Source organism: Dendrobates tinctorius, unplaced genomic scaffold (genome assembly GCF_039654945.1).
Source record: "Dendrobates tinctorius isolate UK_male_01 unplaced genomic scaffold, ASM3965494v1 ptg000059l, whole genome shotgun sequence".
Taxonomy (NCBI): domain Eukaryota; kingdom Metazoa; phylum Chordata; class Amphibia; order Anura; family Dendrobatidae; genus Dendrobates; species Dendrobates tinctorius.
In genome coordinates, this window is record NW_027361727.1 from 10,055,192 (window position 1) to 10,072,810 (window position 17,619).

General features: G+C 49.8%; 1 long non-coding RNA gene across 1 annotated transcript in view; it reads left to right on the forward strand.

Annotated features, from left to right (window-relative positions):
• The window catches only part of LOC141092329 (uncharacterized), a 37,801-nt gene that overhangs the window by 3,027 nt on the left and 17,155 nt on the right, over nucleotides 1-17,619 (forward strand). The gene's annotated exons all lie outside the window — the stretch shown is intronic.

Below are 17,619 nucleotides of genomic sequence, written 5' to 3' on the forward strand. Positions count from 1 at the left end.
GATGTTAATAAATTTTTGCTATTTCATATGCTCCTTTGCCCTCCTATTTTTCATTCGTTCATGGAGCTTGAGCTTTTCTTTTTTCTAAATAATTCTTCTGTGCCACTGTGCACTTTGTGCCTCTGATAATATCATGCTACCTGGTATTGTTCTCACAAGCTAATGAGTGTTTAGCAGAATGATTGTTAATACGATGGTTCGGTCTCCATTCTGCATACTGTTATTAGTAGTCCGTCATCACCTGTTAACACAGGACGGTGTGCTGACAATAACAATTACTTTTTTGTCAGTATATTGGTCCCTCTAGATCACGGAGCACTCAATTCTAACTATCAGTCTATCTAAACAGTCCAGCAAACACCTGACCAATGAGCAAAACCCTCGTTCATTGAGTGCGATGATTATTATGACAGTCTAAAAATCCTTGTTGATGGCAGCACATTGCCTGTGTAAGCGGAGTGTGTGCTGTCCATAACTTGATATTCTAGGAGAACACAACAATCATATGAACCCTCGTTCTGTGCACGCAGAACGATCATCGGTCTGTGTAAAGAGACCAGTAAACAAGCAGCATCATTTAAAGGGGTTATCCGGTCCAAATTAATAAGTCTACAGTCACTATGTATGATTACAGGCTTATGAATCCCCCCAGTGCGCGCACTAAGTTCACAACCAGAGGGTATGTATGAGTTATACATACTCCCGGCCAGTGGGAGCAGCCTTGCTCTCCATACACTTGTATGGAGCTAGGTCTACGACATGCCTTCTGGCCAGGAATATATATAACTCATACATACCCTTCGGTCCTGGGTCAGAAACTTGCGAATCCCTGCAAATCACAGTGCGTCCTCTGGGGGATTCATTAGTCTGCAGTGACACGGAGTGCCTGCAGACTTATTGATTTGGACTGTAAAACCCCTTTAACCTCCATGATCAACCCATTTAAAGCGACCATGAAATTCTGATCTCGTAATAAATAAGTAAAACTTTTTAAAAATTTTTTGGATTCAACAGACGATTGCCAGCATATTCGTACAAGCTATTTTACCAATTTTCACCCTGTCTAAATGCTCTTTAATCCATATGTGGACAGACTGTTACCTGACTTGATCTACAAAGCCATTTTCATGGGGGGGCGCCGATTGCCTTATCTGCCGTCAACACCAAATTTCTTTGTATTGGCCTGATTGCACTTAAAGAGTATATTAGACTTTGCCTGTTCCTGCATCCACATGGGTAAAATTAATCGACCTGACTCTTATCTTGATATATTTTTATCCCATGTTAGGACTATACTAAAGGTGTGTGTAACTCTTTAAAAGGGTTATCCAGGATTATATAATTTTTTTACTATGGGGCTAAGAACTAACAGGCAGGCAGTTGCTAAATAACTGCCTGTTGTGCCCGACGCCTATAGGCCCTTTCTCATATAGCGAGATCGCTAGCGAGATCGCTGAAGTGTCACCAATTTTGTGACGTAACAGCGATCTCGCCAGCAATCTCGCTACATGTGACATGCAGCGGCGACCAGACCCCCGCTGCGATCTCGCTGATTGCGCTCTAATGGCCTGGGCCATTTTTTCATCGTTGGTGTCCCGCTGGCCAGCAAGCATCACAGTGTTTGACGCCAACGAGCGACCTCGTTGGCGACGCAGAACACATGGATGCAGGCGTGAGTCATCAGAATCCCTGCTGTGTGACAAGATACCAACGACCGTCAAGGTCGTTGTATGGATCGCTGGATCGCTGCTGCGTCGGTGAGTATATCTGTCTGTTTGACAGCTCACTAGCGACCATTAAGTGACGCATCAGCGATCCTTACCAGGTTGTGTCGTTGTCAGGATTGCTGGTGCGTCGCTAAGTGTAACGGTACCCTTTGTCTGCTGGCACATACCGCCCCTGCCAGTGATTCAGCAGCTTTTGCTGACGGCACATCAGTAGAACAGTGGCTTTTCATCCTCTGTGATCCATTGATGGGGCATGGCTAACAACGTCATTTGATTGCTGGCTCCCCGCTGCATACTTGTGGGGAGCCAGTTGTCAATCAGCATGATGTCAACAGTCACGCCCCATCAATAGAGCAGCCCAGAAGTAGGAGACATGGAACAGCTAAATTGCCACCAGACGTGGTCTGTGACCGATCTGAGCTGAGCATTAATGCCCTGACTGGCGTATGGAGCCCAATGAGCAGAGAGGGGCCCGCATTGGGCCCCAGCGGCGGGGCAGGCTGGGCGGGAGGGGGGTCAGAGAGGCACCATGTCAGCGCCGACTCCCCCCGCCGCCACACTGAACTGCAATGATGGAGGAGAGAGCATCAGCTGACGCTCCCTCTCCCATCATTCCCCTCTCTGCCTCTGACACACAGCGGGTGCGCGATGATGTCATCGCGCACTCACTGTGTATCAGGCAGAGCAGGAGCAGCAAAGGCATGAGGAGGTGAGGAGCGTGTTTTTTTTAGTTATGCAACAGTACAGCCAGGACTGTGGGGCCATTCTCAGGGGGGGCTGTATACCATGGTGCTGTATACCATCGGGGGTGCTGTATACCATGCGGTGCTGTATATCATGGGGGGTGCTGTGCTGTATACCATGGGGGGTGCTGTGCTGTATACCATGGGGGGCTGAATACTATGCAATGCTGTATACCACGGGGGATGCTGTGATGTATACCATGGGGGCTGCATACCATGCAGTGCTGTATTCCATGGGGGGTGCTGTGCTGTATACCATGGGGGGCTGTATACCATGCGGTGCTGTGCTGTATACCATGTGATGCTGTGCTATATACCATGTGATGCTGTGCTATATACCATGTGGTGCTGTGCTATATACTGTGCGGCTGTGTTATATACCATGGGGGGTACATTATATTCTATGAGGGAAGCTGTGTTATATAATATGGGGGGGACATTATATTCTATGGTGTAGCAAGTCAGACACCTGCCCTCCGCTCCATTCATTCTCTATGTGGGGGTGGAGTTATGGGAGCGGTGGGCCTCTGGACAGTTCGAGGGATGGAGCCAGGGCTAGACTCAAGGAGGCCCCCAAAATTTTGCCAGTATGGGGCCCCGAAATTCCTTGTGGCAGCCCGGGGTGGGGTGGGGCCCATTTGAAACTTCGCACCAGGGCCCATAACTTTGTAGTTATGCCACCAGGCAGGTAGTTGCCTCTGTTAGCATCTACCTGCCTGTTACTTCTTAGGCCCATGGTAAATAAACAATAAATAGTCCTGGGCAACTTTTTTAACTAGTCTCCAATTGCATAGAAGATAATGTAGAATAGGTTTTTGACATAGCAAGATATCCCCCCAGCTACAAGCAAATCTGTCTAAATCCCTCTCCTTTTCCCAAGTCTATTGTTTTACATGCACTGGAGGGGGAGACACTGTGCCTGCTGTCTCCTCTGACACATAGAAAAAACTGCATTGTGATTTCTTTCTGCCCTTTAAATAATTCTATTTACATCCACATAGAGCTAGCATAGTTTTCCTCTGCTGGCAGAGTTTTTCGATTTTTCCTAGCTCCTATTATAAGTTCATGGTAATTCATAATTAACGTCAGGTGTTCCTTTGATCTCGGTGACATATATTTTCCATTTTCTTATCAAGCATTTCTGCACAGCCCATAATTACGCCGCTTAGTGTGACAGGCACTCTGAATAAGCGGAAGAATTAATATATACTTCACCCAAATGTCAGCAAAGCCAAAGAAAGCTCTAACCACCGGGTACGACATGAATGAAAGCATGAATTATTTAAAGCCAATATTATAAAGCCAGTGGGAGATCCCTCAGAGGAATGTAACACCGGCGCTCTCCAGACCGCAGAAGGCGCATCGCACAAACGCTTGCTATAATGGAGGCTTTCATGCACTGGGGCACTGACAAAGTTGCAGAACAATTTAACGGTCTCAGTATATTTTCTAAAACATGTCATCAGCAGATAAACTCCACCACCCGGGCAGGAAAACAAAACTACCAGTTGGTTTGGTGAGGAGAGGGAGAGTTCCATTAGAGGTATGCAGACACTCTGCATCAACACAAGGATTAATGTGGAAATTTGTGAAAAAAAAAAACATTTAAACTATATACTCAATGATAGATAACAAAGGCCCCTCCAACTGCACAGATAAAGTCTCTAGGTATCATAAGATTTGATATTGACCGAATAAAAACAGCAATCACTCCGAAGTGACAGGATTTTAAAATACATTGTACTAAATATTACTTTTTAGTATTGGGGGAGCTTTCTCCTGCACTGCTTGTCACCCCTTGCTGATGAGTAACAAAGAGGAAAATGGGGACGTAAAAGCTACTTTGAATTACAGTACTTTTGTATACTGAATACTCAGACAGCACACGGCCGTCTGAGCAAACCTTGAGAGGACTTGGGTGAAGAAGTCAGAGAGGTGTTTGCCAAGTTCCCACAATAATTTGGGCGGAATAGCAGTGAAGGAGCTGGCCAGAAGGGAAGGATGCAAGATCTGGCACTGGAGCCAGGACAGGTGATTAACACAGTTCTACATCACTCGCTGATGTCAGCAATTCACCTCAATGGAGAACAATGTGGCACCCCAAGAGTCCGGTTGCCACAGTGGCATTGCCTCCCTCACAGGGGGGTGATGACATGCCTGGAAGCAAGGAGGGGGTGACTTAGAAATTTCCTTATTTTTTAAAGTAAAGCACAGTTTTTTCCAATGAAACATTAGATGATTCAGAAATACACTCTATACATTATTAATGTGGTAAATGTCTATTCTAGCTGCAAACGTCTGGTTTGTAATGCAATATCTTCATAGGTGTATAGAGGCCCATTTCCAACAACCATCACTCCAGTGTTTTTATGGTACTTTGTGTTTGCTAACTGTGTAAGAAGGCTAATGGATGGTTAGAATACCCTTTAAAACCTTTGAGCAAGTATGTTAGCACAGTTGAAAACAGTTTGGCTGATTACAGAAGCTATAATCTTTATTTTTTGTATAGCGCTAACATATTCCGCAGCGCTTTACAGTTTGCACACATTTTTCATCACTGTCCCCGATGGGGCTCACAATCTAAATTCCCTTTCAGTATGTCTTTGGAGTGTGGGAGGAAACCGGAGTGCCCGGAGGAAACCCACGCAAACACGGGGAGAACATACAAACTCCTTGCAGATGTTGTCCTTGGTGGGATACGAACCCAGGACCCCAGCGCTGCAAGGCTGCAGCGCTAACCACTGAGCCACCGTGCTGCCCATAAATATCATATAATATAATATAAATAAAGCTATAAATCTGACCTGCCTTTGAGCTAGTTGAGAATCTGGAGCATTACATTTGTTGGTTCCATTAAACTCTCAAAATGGCCAGAAAAAAAGAACCTCCATTTTAAACTCAACAGTCTATTCTTGTTCTTCGAAATGAAGGCTATTCCATGCGAGAGATTGCCAAGAAACTGAAGATTTCCTACAACGGTGTGTACTACTTCATTCAGCGTAGAGCACAAACAGGCTCTAACCAGAGTAGAAAGAGAAGTGGGAGGCCCTTCTGCACAACTGAGCAAGACAAGTACATTAGAGTCTGTATTTTGAGAAATTGACGCCTCACAGGTCCTCAACTGGCAGCTTCATTAAATAGTACACTAAAAAAACGCCAGTGTCAACATCTACAGTGAAGAGGCAACTCAGGGATGCTGGCCTTCAGGGCAGAGAGGCAACGAAAAAACTATATCTGAGACTGGTTAATAAAAGGAAAAGATTAATATGAGCAAAAGAACACAGACATTGAACAGAGGAAGATTGGTAAAAAGTGTTATGGACAGACAAATCCAAGTTTGAGGTGTTTGGATCACACAGAAGAACATTTGTGTGACAAAGAACAACTGAAAAGATGCTGGAAGAGTGCCTGACGCCATCTGTCAAGCATGGTGGAGGTAATGTGATGGTCAGGGATTGCCTTGGTGCTGGTAAAGTGGGAGAGATTTGTACAAGGTAAAAGGGATTTTGAATAAGGAAGGCTATCACTCCATTTTGCAACGCCATGCCATACCCTGTGGACAGCGCTTGATTGGAGCCAATTTCATCCTACAACAAGACAATGACCCAAAACACACCTCCAAATCACTGGCATAACTATGGGGGTAGCAGCCGAAGCGATTGCTTTGGGGCCCGGCCTATATAGGGGCCCGGGTCCCTGGCTCCGATCGGCGCTACCCGGGTAGTGCAATTAAGTACATACTCACCTCTCCTGCTTGTCTCTTGCAGCACCCCCCTGCTTATTCCATCTTATCAGCACTGTTCTTCCTGCTTTCAGCGGCAGCTCATTACATATGCGCATATGTAATGAGTGGCTCATTACATATGTGCATATGTAATGAGCGGCACCACGTGGACACTGAAAGCAGGAAGAGCAGCACTGAGATGGAATAAGCACGGGGGGCTGCAAGACACATGCTAAGAGAGGTGAGTATAACAGAGGGAGCCATATTCACCTGTCCCCCGTTCCACCGCTGCGCATCGCTCTGCTGTCTTGCTTCCTCTGGCAGTGACGTTCAGGTCAGAGGGCGCCATGACGTAGTTAGCAGGTGCCCTCTGCCTGAACAGTCACTGTGCGGGGCCGGCAACGCTGAGGAGCAGCAGCTGCAGAGATGAGGTGAGTATATAGGTTTTTTTTTCTGTAATTGAGGCAGCGGCAGCAGCATTGTAAGGGGCCACTAATGACCGTGCAGCATTGTAAGGGGCCACTAATCACTGTGCAGCATTACAAGGGGCCACTAATCACTGTGCAGCATTACAAGAGGCCACTAATCACTGTGCAGCATTACAAGGGGCCACTAATCACTGTGCAGCATTACAAGGGGCCACTAATCACTGCAGCATTACAAGGGGCCAATAATCACTGTGCAGCATCACAAGGGGCCACCAATCACTGTGCAGCATTACAAGGGGCCACCAATCACTGGGCAGCATTACAAGGGGCCACTAATCACTGCAGCATTACAAGGGGCCAATAATCACTGTGTAGCATTACAAGGGGCCACTAATCACTGTGCAGCATTACAAGGGGCCACTAATCACTGTGCAGCATTACAAGGGGCCACTAATCACTGTGCAGCATTATAAGGGGCCAATAATCACTGTGCAGCATTATAAGGGGCCAATAATCACTGTGCAGCATTACAAGGGGCCACTAATCACTGTGCAGCATTACAAGGGGCCACTAATCACTGTGCAGAATTACAAGGGGCCAGTAATCACTGCAGCATTACAAGGGGCCACTAATCACTGTGCAGAATTACAAGGGGCCACTAATCACTGTGCAGCATTACAAGGGGCTACTAATCACTGCAGCATTACAAGGGGCCAATAATCACTGTGCAGCATTACAAGGGGCCACCAATCACTGTGCAGCATTACAAGGGGCCACTAATCACTGTGCAGCATTACAAGGGGCCACTAATCACTGTGCAGCATTATAAGGGTCCACCAATCACTGCAGCATTACAAGGGGCCACTAATCACTGCAGCATTACAAGGGGCCACTAATCACTGTGCAGCATTACAAGGGGCCAGTAATCACTGTGCAGCATTACAAGGGGCCAGTAATCACTGTGCAGCATTACAAGGGGCCAGTAATCACTGTGCAGCATTACAAGGGGCCACCAATCATTGTGCAGCATTACAAGGGGCCACTAATCACTGTGCAGCTTTACAAGGGGCCACTAATCACTGCAGCATTACAAGGGGCCACCAATCACTGTGCAGCATTACAAGGGGCCAATAATCACTGTGCAGCATTACAAGGGGCCAATAATCACTGTGCAGCATTACAAGGGGCACTAATCACTGCAGCATTACAAGGGGCCACCAATCACTGTGCAGCATTACAAGGGGCCACCAATCACTGCAGCATTACAAGGGGCCAATAATCACTGTGCAGCATTACAAGGGGCCACCAATCACTGCAGCATTACAAGGGGCCAATAATCACTGTGCAGCATTACAAGGGGCCACTAATTACTGCAGCATTACAAGGGGCCACTAATCACTGCAGCATTACAAGGGGCCACCAATCACTGTGCAGCATTACAAGGGGCCACTAATCACTGCAGCATTACAAGGGGCCACTAATCACTGTGCAGCATTACAAGGGGCCACTAATCACTGTGCAGCATTATAAGGGGCCACTAATCACTGTGCAGCATTACAAGGGGCCACCAATCACTGCAGCATTACAAGGGGCCACTAATCACTGTGCAGCATTACAAGGGGCCACCAATCACTGTGCAGCATTATAAGGGGCCACCAATCACTGCAGCATTATATGGGGCATATGTTATTATGGAGCATGTTATAGGGCCACCATTATTCACTGTGCAGCATTATTAGGCATATTTTTGTATGGAGCATCTTATGAAACCCATCATGAACTTTATGGAGCATCTTATGGGGCCCATTTTATTTTTGAAATTTACCAGTAGCTTTGGCATTTTACACCCTAGGCTTATACGCGAGTCAGTAAGTTTTCCCAGTTTTTTGTGATAAAATTAGGGGGTCGGCTTATACACGAGCATATACGGCACATTACTGCGGCGCTCTGGCGGGTGCTGTGGCCAACACTGTCTTGGGGGCCCGCCGGCCCGGTGCATGTAGTGTAGGGGATCCGGGGCCCTGGTGGAAAAAAATGTACACTATGATTTCGCAGCCTATGCTGCATTTCTGTGCCTGCTGTGCGGAGCGAAGCACATATTGGGCCCACCTCCCTGCCTGCAGCCAGTGTATTGCTTCAGACTAGTTCAGTCCCGCCCCTTCCCTGAGCCCTCGCTGTCTATTAGCTCTATGCAGAGCTGCCTGCCGCATGGACCTCTGGGAAATGTAGTTCCTGGAGGTCGGTTTGCACGGAGGAAGGCAGGCAGCCCTCACTCACTGTCTCAGCTTAATTAATGCCAGGCCAGCCACTCAGCCAACTCTAGTATGTATTATCAGTAAGAGGGTGCGTCTTGATGGGGGTGTGTCTAGAAGGGGGTGTGTCTTTGAGGGGGTGTGTCTTTGAGGGGGCTCGGTTTAAAAGTTTGCTATGGGGCCCAATCAGTTCTAGTTACGCCCCTGCTCCAAATTATGCAAGAACTATTTAGGGAAGAAGCAGGCAGCTGGTATTCTATGTGTAATGGAGTGGCCAACACAGTCACCAGATCTCAACCCCATTGAGCTGTTGTGGGAGAAGCTTGACCGTATGGTACGCAAAAAGTGCCCATTAAGTCATGCCAACTTGTGGGAGGGGCTTCTGGAATCATGGGGTTAAATTTTTCCAGATTACCTCAGAAAATTAACTGCTAGAATGTCAAAGGTCTGCAATGCTGGAATTGCTGCAAATGGAGCATTCTATGACGAAAGCAAAGTTTGAAGAGAAAATTATTATTTCAAATAAAAATCTTTTTTTCGAACCTTGTCAATGTCTGGAGTACAATTTAAATTCATTTGGCAACTCATTTGATTAATTAAAGTGTCACGCGGCGGCTGCCGCGCGCTCCTCTCTCTGCATCCTGCTTCCCTCTGCGCCGGCGTCCGCGGTCTTCTCCACGGTCCTCCCCAGCTCCTCTTCTCCGTCCGGCGGTCCCCTTCGTCCGGTCTTCCGGACCGCGCCGGGTGCACGCCCCCGCCCCTCCTGCTCGGCGGGCGCGCGCACATACTGTGCCTGGGCACGCGCGCGCCTCCCCCTCCTCCTCCTACTGAGGACGCGCGCCTGCTCTCTCTCCTTTAGGTCACGACCCGGAAGTCCTCCTACCAGTCCCTATATCTGGCCGCCTCTCCCTGCCAGCGGTGCCTGAGTATCACTGTTCTTTCCTAGTGATTCTGGCCATCCTCTTTGCACGCCTTCGCGCCCTGTCCATCCGTTGCTCGTTCACCTCTCCATTTTCCTCTCTCCTAGGTCCTGTGTCTTCCAGCCGTGCCCGCCTATCCTGTGTCTCCCAGCCGTGCCCGCCTATCCTGTGTCTCCTAGCCGTGCCGCCAGTTCTGTCTCTCCCAGGCCGTATCCACCTGTCTCGTGTCTCTAAGCCGTGGCTGTCTGTCCTGTGGTTCCCAGCTGGTACCGTCAGTCCTGTATCCCCAACTCGGCTCTAGCAGTCTGTCTGTCGTTACCTCCCAGGGTACCAGCTGCCGTGGTAATAGTTACCCGCGGGCTTGCCCCAAACGCTCCCTGTATAGGGGGTGGTCCACCTGGTCAGCTCGCCCCCGGGAGGTTCGTTGCCACGGTCTAGCGGGTCCACCCCAGGTGTACCTTACAGAATACTCAGGCCATGGATTCCGCTGGTACCCCGACCCCGACCCAAAAGGAACTTTTGTTCCTTCGTGAGAATCAGGCGAGGATCATGTCGTTCCTCAAGTCAATGGAGTCCAGACTTTCATCTCTACAAACCTCCGATCCGGGGATTGCCTCCCAAATCTCCGGCTTACAGCAGGAGCTTGCTCAGCAGCGCGACACCCAGGCCCATATTTTAAACTACATAGCCTCTGTAGATAACCGCCTTCTAGCTCTACAGACGGCGGCCGCTGTCCCTGCGCCTGCGGCAGCTTCCCAGTCCTCGCCCCGCTTGGCTAAACCCCCATGCTATAGTGGGGATCCCAAGCTCTGTCGGGGGTTCATTAACCAGTGTCAGTTGCACTTCGAGCTGGCATCCCTGCAGTATCCCTCCGACCGGGCCAAGGTGGCCTTTATGATTTCCCACTTAGAGGGTGAGGCATTGGCTTGGGTGAATCCTTTGTGGGAGCGAGAAGACCCGATAGTCTCCCAGCTCGCAACCTTCTTGGAGACATTCCGCAAGGTCTTTGATGAGCCCGGGCGTCTGGTCTCCGCTACCGAGTCCTTATTTTGCCTTCGCCAGGGTGCTCTCTCTGTGGGACAGTACGCCATCCAGTTCCGTACGTTGTCTTCTGAACTAGGATGGAACAATGAGGCTTTAGTAGGGGCTTTTTGACGTGGCTTGTCGCCCCGAATCAAAGATGAGTTGGCAGGCAGGGATACACCTACGTCTTTGGAAGATCTCATCTCGCTGGCAACGCGAATTGACCTGCGTTTCCGGGAGCGTTCCCGCGAGGCCGTCAGGGAGAGAAGACCCACTCGGTTCTCTCCTCCGATGCGCAGTCCTCCCCGCGCTCGGCCTTCCACCTCGGCGTCAGCCCCTGAACCCATGCAGGTTGACCGACTCAGGCCCGCAGAGCTACGCCGCCAGGAGAGACTCACTCATGGTCTCTGTCTCTATTGTGGCAGTGCCTCCCACCTTCTACGTTCCTGCCCTGTGAGGCCGGGAAACTCCTCCGCCTAGGACAGGTAAGAGAGGCCTCCCTAGGTGCCTTCGACACCTCTCTACCTTTGACCCTTCCTGTTTTGTTTATCCAGGGATCCAAACGTTTCTCGGAGCTAGCCTATATTGACACGGCTGCTGGTAATTTCATCCAAATCGAGGCGGTGAAGAGATTGGGGATACCTGTTAGGTCCTTGGAGGTTCCCCGGCAGTTAGCCTCAGTCGACGGGATTCCCTTGCGCGAGACCGTAACGTTGGTCACTGAAGAGCTGGAATTACAGATCGGGGTCCTGCACCGTGAGAGAATAACCTTCTTCGTGCTGCCGTCTCTATCCCACACCTTGCTCTTGGGCCTTCCGTGGTTGAGGATGCATGAACCTGTCCTGGATTGGCGGACCGGAGACATCCTTCGCTGGGGCTGCGTTTGCCAGACTAGATGTCTTCGTCCAGTACAACCCCTCAAATGCTCGTCTCCTGTCTCGGGTCCTGCGGATTTGCCCTCGGCCTATTGGGCTTTTTCAGATGTCTTTGATAAGAAAGAGGCAGAGGCTCTTCCACCGCACCGGCAATATGATTGCCCCATCGAGCTTGTACCCGGCTCGACTCCGCCCCGGGGGCGAATCTATCCGTTGAGTCCACTCGAGTCCCAGGCCATGTCTGAATATGTACAAGAGAATTTGGCCAAAGGCTTCATCCGAAAGTCTTCTTCTCCCGCTGGGGCTGGCTTCTTTTTTGTTAAGAAAAAGGACGGGTCTCTCCGCCCCTGTATTGACTATCGAGGTCTTAACCAGATTACCATCAAGAACAGATATCCTCTGCCTCTCATCCCCGAGCTGTTCGACCGGCTGCAAGGTGCTCGAATCTTCTCTAAATTGGATCTCCGTGGAGCCTATAATCTTGTCCGTATTCGCTCCGGAGATGAATGGAAGACCGCCTTCAACACCAGGGATGGACACTACGAGTACCTCGTCATGCCCTTCGGGTTGTGCAACGCTCCCGCAGTTTTTCAAGAATTCGTGAACGACATCTTCCGAGACCTTCTGTACTCCAGTGTGGTTGTATACCTTGACGATATCCTGATCTTCTCTCCCGATCTGTCCACCCACAGAAGAGATGTCCGCCGAGTGCTGTTCCGATTGAGGGAGAATCGCCTGTACGCCAAATTGGAGAAGTGCGTCTTTGAACAGTCCTCCCTTCCATTTTTGGGATATATCATCTCCGACTTCGGCCTGCGTATGGATCCGGTGAAGGTGTCTGCCGTGCTCAACTGGCCACGTCCCCAAGGGGTGAAAGCCGTTCAGCGATTTCTCGGCTTCGCAAATTATTATCGGCAGTTCATCCCTCATTTTTCCTCATTGGCCGGCTCTATCTCATCTTTGATTCGTAAAGGAGCCAACCCGCACGTCTGGACCCCTGAAGCAGAGGAGGCCTTCCTATCTCTAAAACGAGCTTTTACCACGGCTCCCGTACTCCATCGTCCTGAGGTCAACAAACCGTTCGTCCTCGAAGTGGATGCATCAGCAACTGGAGCCGGAGCGGTTTTGTCTCAAAAATCTTCTTCCGGTAAACTCGTCACGTGCGGCTTCTTTTCCAAGTCCTTTTCCACCCCAGAGCGGAATTATTCCATAGGGGACCGAGAACTGCTGGCCATCAAGTTAGCTCTAGAAGAGTGGAGATACTTATTGGAGGGCGCCGCACATCCCTTCACAATCTTCACAGATCATAAGAATCTAGCTTATCTTCGGTCTGCGCAGAGACTCAACCCACGCCAGGCCAGGTGGTCTCTGTTCTTCGCTCGGTTCGATTTTGATCTACATTTTCGCCCAGGCAACAAGAATTTCAAAGCTGACGCCTTGTCCAGGTCCTTCCTTCCCGCAGATGTCGAAGAAGAACCCACGCATATCTTGGATCCATCCCGGCTCATCACGGTGGCACCACTTTCTCTTCTCTCACCTCCACCTGGCAAGACTTTTGTGCCGGAGAAGGACCGAGGACGAATCCTCCACTGGGGACATGCTTCCAAGCTGGCTGGCCATCTCGGGCTTAAGAAGACACTTCACCTGGTATCCCGCTACTACTGGTGGCCGGCTCTTCCCCAGGATGTCCGGGATTTCGTCGCCTCCTGTCTCTCCTGTGCCAAGATCAAGGTGCCTAGGCAGCTGCCTTCTGGGCTTCTACACCCGCTTCCTATACCCTCGTCCCCCTGGCAACACATTGCCATGGACTTTATTACGGACCTACCCCACTCTGCCAACTGTACAGTCGTCCTAGTGGTGGTTGATAGGTTTTCTAAGATGGCACACTTCGTTCCCCTTTCCGGCTTGCCATCGGCCCCAGCCTTGGCGAAGATCTTTGTTCAGCACATCTTCCGTCTTCATGGACTGCCCCAACATATTGTTTCTGACAGAGGAGTCCAATTTACCTCTCGCTTCTGGAGAGCCCTATGCAGATCAATGGATGTCACTCTCGACTTCTCCTCATCTTACCACCCCCAGTCCAACGGTCAGGCCGAACGGACAAATCAGTGCTTGGTGAACTACCTCCGGCATTTTTCCAATGTCCACCAGAACGACTGGGCTGAACTTCTCCCGTGGGCTGAGTTCGCCTATAATAACCACGCCAGCGAGTCTTCAGGCAAGTCCCCTTTCTTTATCGTCTATGGGCAACATCCTGGTGTACCTCTACCGGTTCCTCCTGCCTCGGGTGTACCGGCGGCTGACCTTCTGACCGGGGAATTCTCCAGGATCTGGCAGGAGACCAAGGCCGCTCTCGAGTTGGTACGTAACAGAGTTAAGAGACACGCCGACAAAAGACGCCTGGATGCTCCGCCATATCACCCTGGTGATAAAGTTTGGCTGGCCTCCAAGTTTATTCGCCTCAAGATCCCTTCCCATAAACTGGGTCCCCGTTATATTGGACCTTTTGAGATCTTGTCCCGTATTAATGATGTCTCCTATAAACTACGGCTTCCTGCCTCTCTCCGTATCCCTAATGCCTTTCATGTGTCCTTGCTAAAACCAGTCGTCTTCAATCGTTTCCTTTCTAAGGCCCCTCACTCACCTCCGCCTGTCTCCGCAGACGATGTATTTGAGGTTAAAGATATTTTGGCCATGAGGAAGCAAAAGGGGAGAACCTTTTTCTTGGTTGATTGGAAGGGCTTTGGTCCCGAGGAGAGGTCCTGGGAGCCCCAAGAGAACATCCAGGCCCCTCGAATCTTGGCCAAATTCTTTTCCGGACTGCGGAGGGGGGCACGTAAGGAGGGGGGTACTGTCACGCGGCGGCTGCCGCGCGCTCCTCTCTCTGCCTCCTCCCGGCCGCAGCTTACCCTTCCTCCGGCATCCTGCTTCCCTCTGCGCCGGCGTCCGCGGTCTTCTCCACGGTCCTCCCCGACTCCTCTTCTCCGTCCGGCGGTCCCCTTCGTCCGGTCTTCCGGACCGCGCCGGGTGCACGCCCCCGCCCCTCCTGCTCGGCGGGCGCGCGCACATACTGTGCCTGGGCACGCGCGCGCCTCCCCCTCCTCCTCCTACTGAGGACGCGTGCCTGCTCTCTCTCCTTTAGGTCACGACCCGGAAGTCCTCCTACCAGTCCCTATATCTGGCCGCCTCTCCCTGCCAGCGGTGCCTGAGTATCACTGTTCTTTCCTAGTGATTCTGGCCGTCCTCTTTGCACGCCTTCGCGCCCTGTCCATCCGTTGCTCGTTCACCTCTCCATTTTCCTCTCTCCTAGGTCCTGTGTCTTCCAGCCGTGCCCGCCTATCCTGTGTCTCCCAGCCGTGCCCGCCTATCCTGTGTCTCCTAGCCGTGCCGCCAGTTCTGTGTCTCCCAGGCCGTATCCACCTGTCTCGTGTCTCTAAGCCGTGGCTGTCTGTCCTGTGGTTCCCAGCCGGTACCGTCAGTCCTGTATCCCCAACTCGGCTCTAGCAGTCTGTCTGTCGTTACCTCCCAGGGTACCAGCTGCCGTGGTAATAGTTACCCGCGGGCTTGCCCCAAACGCTCCCTGTATAGGGGGTGGTCCACCTGGTCAGCTCGCCCCCGGGAGGTTCGTTGCCACGGTCTAGCGGGTCCACCCCAGGTGTACCTTACATAAAGTATGAGTTTTCATGGAAAACACAAAATTGTCTGGGTGACCCCAAACTTTTGAACGGTAGTGTACATCCAACACTTTTCCTGAATCCAGACCAGAAGAGGGAGCTCTAAACCCGGTGTCAGGGGAGCTTCTCTATGAGTTCTGGCCTAGAGGTGGGGTCAGTCAGTCAGTGTCTGGAACAGAGAGAGACAGAGTCTGATTGAAAAGAGGAGAGAGAAGAATTGACAGAAAACCTGGGGAGTGGAGCTGTGACCAAGCTCACCCCAGAGTAGAGCATTAGAAGCTGGACGCCGGAGTCCATGGCTGACGGGTACAACAGTCCCAGCAGCTAAATCCGGAGGGCAGGGGATTGCAGGTCTCCTGGCCCAGCAAACATCCAAAGGCACAGCAGCAGACCGGAGCCCGGAGCCAGCACAAAGGAGTGACACCTGCAATAGGCTCAAGCTGCCTGCCATACGGGCAAGTACTTCAGAACAATAAGGAGCAGAGGACTGAGCATCGCTTTAGGCAGTAAGAACATCAGAGGAGAGCGCAGTAAGGAGGCCTCAAAACCCATCTGGCTTAGTGGATCCTAAGTTGCTTCCAGGCTCCCCGGACCATTATTGTCATCTGTAACTAGTGCCTTGGTCTGCACTTCAAACCGTGTGTGAAAGTGTGGAAACTGCACCCTGATGTGTTCTCATAGTTATTTACTGCACCATCCACCCTGCACTACATCCATTATTACCATATTTAACAATATAATTGCCCAGGGACTAAGCTCTACCTGTGGAGAGCTGTATCAACTCTGCTGTATCACCATCAGCCCCAGCAGTCTCTTTAAGCAGCGTCAGCCACCCTTGGCCGAGTACCACAGGTGGCGTCACGGATCATCTCTTACAAACTTTATTTCCCCTTTACTCAATATTTTTCATTGGACGCCCAGGTCCACGGACCGGGTCACTGCTGCCGTGACACATCCCCTTAAGAACTGGCTCTGTACCGAGTCTCCCCACGGCCCTGGCGGGGCTCCAGCAGCATCTGTCTAGTCCTGCATTACACAGACAAGCCATTGATGTGAATGAGTGCTGTCATTGTAATGCTTCAGCAGGGAGATAGTGGACCTACTGCCAGGATTCCCCCAAGGTCAATAGGGATCCCAACAGGAAAGGACACACTATTGTGATCAGCTTATTGTCAAGGGATTGTCAAAAGTGGAGCACCCCTGAAAAGGTCTGGCCCAAAATGGATTTCCTTGCCTATTTCTTATCTACTAGTCACATTAAATTTACTTTAGTCTTATTATTGAGAATTCTATAGTAGTGACTAACTAACTTAAAGAGGTATTCTGGTAAGGACAAGCTGTCACTTTTCCACAGAATAGGTGCCAATGTTTAGATCGGTAGGGTCATAACCACTGAGCCCCCTCATCAATTTTCCAGAATTCTGGCTTCATGACAGCAGCTCCATTTATTCTCTATGGGACTAACTGCAACTCTGAAGAATGAATGTGATAGAAGTGCCCTTTTCTGGCTCAGTAGTAGGACCCCCATGATTAAGCCATTATTATCATCTATCCTGTGAATAGGCAATAGTTCCTTCTTACTCGAATATTCCTTTAACCAACAATACAAATAACATATCCTTAAATTGTGGAAACCATTATCCTCGGTATCTCAAAAATGAAATTTTCCTCTCTCTACTGCATCAATTAAGTAATAAGTACCCTATACCCCATTGTAAAGGCATTGTACTCTGTCATCAATGTTACAATCTGGTTTCCACAGTGTAACAACTAGTGTCTATTGGTAATGTGACAACTGAGTTTCACCCAGGATGGGAAAGATTTAGAGAACATCAGCAAGAAATGGGACACAATTAAAATAAAAAAATTGGGTGTAAAATTCTGTTCCAAAAAATTCATGCTTGAGCATACCAGGTCTTATATATATATTCCTTGAATGAAGCACATGGGAGAAGATATATCTTATATATATTCCTTGAAGGAAGCACATGGGAGAAGATATATCTTCTTGAGTCATCGCTAGTATCCTCCGTACTACTAGGAGTAATAAATCTAATAACCTAGCATATAACACAATGCGATTATAACACTGAAACAAGCAGCAGTCCAGAAAGAGTTAAACCAATCTTAGTGCACAAAGATCAGTCGGATGGGTGACAAGGCCAATAAGTCCCTTCCTAAAAGAAAAGAAAAAAAACGTTTTACAGGTCATAAAACATCAGCCTTCATAAATAACCGGTGGAGGAAATAGAA